Genomic DNA, 2,830 nt, shown 5'->3' on the forward strand with positions numbered 1-2,830 from the left:
AATTGCTTGAACCCAAGAGGTGGAAGTTGCAGTGAGTAGAGATCACACCATTGCACTCCAGCCTGGGCAACAAGAGCAAAAAAAAAAAAAAAATTATCTTTGTAACCATTTTTAAGTGTACAGTTCTGTGACATTAAGTATATTTACACTGTTGTGCTACCATCATGAACATCCATTTCTAGACCTTTTCCTCTTCCCAAACTGAATCTCTGTACCCATTATACACTAACTCCCCATTTCCCTTTCCCCAAGTCCTTGGATATTACTATTCTACTTTCTCTCTCTATGCTTTTAACTATTCTAGGTATCTTATACATGTGGAATCATACAATATTTGTCCTTTTGTGTCTGCATAGTATGTTTAAGGTTCATCCATTTTGCAGTATATATAGGCATTTCATTCCTTATTATGGCCCAGTGATAGTCCATTGTTTGTATATATCACATTTTGTTTATCCATTCATCTACTGATGGAAACTTTGGTTGTATTACCTTTCAGTATTGTGAATAATGTTGCCATGAGCATGCGTGTACAAAGATCTGTTTGAGTCCCTGCTTTCAATTCTTTTTGGAGTATATACCAGCAGTACCTAGGGATGGTACTGCTGAATAATATGGAAATTCTATGTTTAATTTTTTGAGAAACTACCAAACCATTTTCTTTCTTTACTTTTCTTTTTTTATGTGTGTGGGGAGGGGAGACTGAGTCTTTCTCTGTTGCCCAGGCTGGAGTGTAGTGGTGCGATCTCAGCTCACTGCAACCTCTGCCTCCCAGGTTCAAGCAATTCTCCTGCCTCAGCCTCCCAAGTAGCTAGGATTATAGGTGTGTACCACCACGCCCGGCTAATTTTTGTATGTTTAGTAGAGATGGGGTTTCACTATACTGGCCAGGCTGGTTTCAAATGATTCACCCAACTCAGCCTCCCAAAGTGTTGGGATTACAAGTGTGAACCACCACACCCGGCCTGACAAACTGTTTTCTATAGTGGCTGTACTATTTTACATTCTTTCCAGCAATGTAAAAGCATTCTAATTTCTCCACATCCTCACTTATTTCCTTTTTTTTTTTTTTGTAGCCATTGCAGTGGGTATGATGTGTTATTTCATTGTGGTTTTGATTTTCATTTCTTTAATAACTAATGATGTTGAGTATTTTTAATGTGCTTATTATTGGTATATCTTCTTTGGGGAAATATTAATTCAAGTCCTTTGCCCATTTTTGCATTGTGTTGTTAGGCACCTTTTAAAAATGCTATTTTTTCTCTCTCTCTCTCTTTTTTTTTTTGTGACAGAGTCTCTCTCTGTCACCCAGGCTGGAGTGCAGTGGCATAATCTCAGCTTACCACAACCTCCGCCTCCCAAGTCCAAGTGATTGTCCTGCTTTAGTGTTCTGAGTGGCTGGGATTACAGGCACACGCCACCATGCCCAGCTAATTTTTGTATTTTTCGTAGACATAGGTTTTCACCATGTTTGTCAGGCTGGTCTTGAACTCCTAACCTCATGATCCACCTGCCTTGGCCTCCCAAAGTGCTGGGATTACAGGAGTGAGTCACCAGGTCCAGCTTTCTCATCTATTTTTCAAGTGAGATAGGTGATGTGTCTAGCCACTACTCCTAACAAGGTTTGAGGGAGGCACATCTCACATATAAGTGTGAAAACCCAATCATCACACTTATGAAACACAAAAGCATTTAGTCAGTTCCAGCAATGGAACAGTGTAAATTCTTCTCAACAAGAAAAAGAACTCTAATTTTTTTTTTTGAGATGGAATTTCGCTCTTGTTGCCCGGGCTGGAGTGCAATGGCATGATCTCAGCTCATTGCAACCTCTGCCTCTCAGGTTCAAGTGATTCTCCTGCCTTGAGTAGCTGGGATTACAGGCATGCACCACCATGTCCAGCTAATTTTGTCTTTTTAGTATAGACAGGATTTCTCCATGTTGGTCAGGCTGGTCTCAAACTGCCAACCTCAGGTGATGTGCCCGCCTCGGCCTCCCAAAGTGCTGGGATTACAGGCGTGAGCCATCATGTCTGGCCAAATTAAACTAATTTTTAAAAGTAGAAACAAGCTTCAAGATACATTTTCTAGGAATAATGGAGAGTGAAAGTGAAGAGGAAGAAAGAGAGAAAAATAAAAGGACTAGAAAGCTTCAGGGAGATAAAGAGACCACAAGAGATGCTATTTTTTTAGTTGGGATAACTAGGTTGCCATGGCTATATGGTGTTTGACTCAATGAATGTTGAGCGAGGGATATGGAACAAGACTGTGAATTGAGGATAAAAGAAAATCAGGAAGAACTATTACGTCTAAGTGATAACAGATATAAAGGTTAGCATTTTAATGAAACATTGGTATTTGGTTGAAGATATGTTGTGCAAATAAAATTGCATCCTGAAGTTTACTTGTTTGACATTTGTTCTGAAGTATTTTCAGGCCAGGCATAGTAGCTCACACCTGTAATCCCAGCACTTTGGGAGGCTGAGGTGGGCGGATCACCTGAGGTAGGGAGTTTGAAACCAGCCTGGCCAACATGGTGAAACCCTGTCTCTACTAAAACTACAAAAATTAGCTGGGCGTGGTGGTGTATGCCTGTAATCCCAGCTGCTCTGAAGGCAGAGGCAGGAGAATTGCTTGAACCTGCGAGGCTGAGGTTTTGGTGAGCTGAGATCATGCCACTGTACTCCAGTCTGGGTGACAGAGAGAAACTTCGTCTCAAAAAAAGAACTGCTTTCAGATTTTGTTATTTAAGTTGATTATATGCTTTTGATATGAACACGGTGAAAAATAGTATCTCTACCTCAATGAAACAACTCTTAGCTTATGTCTTACA

At 40.4% G+C, this 2,830-nt stretch overlaps 1 pseudogene; it reads right to left on the minus strand.

Moving 5' to 3' along the window:
* Positions 1-1,582: 1,582 nt before the first annotated feature.
* LOC118150844 (small nucleolar RNA U13) lies at positions 1,583-1,692 on the minus strand (annotated as a pseudogene).
* Between the last annotated feature and the right edge of the window lie 1,138 nt (positions 1,693-2,830).

The sequence above is a fragment of the Callithrix jacchus genome, chromosome X, assembly GCF_049354715.1.
Source record: "Callithrix jacchus isolate 240 chromosome X, calJac240_pri, whole genome shotgun sequence".
NCBI lineage: Eukaryota > Metazoa > Chordata > Mammalia > Primates > Cebidae > Callithrix > Callithrix jacchus.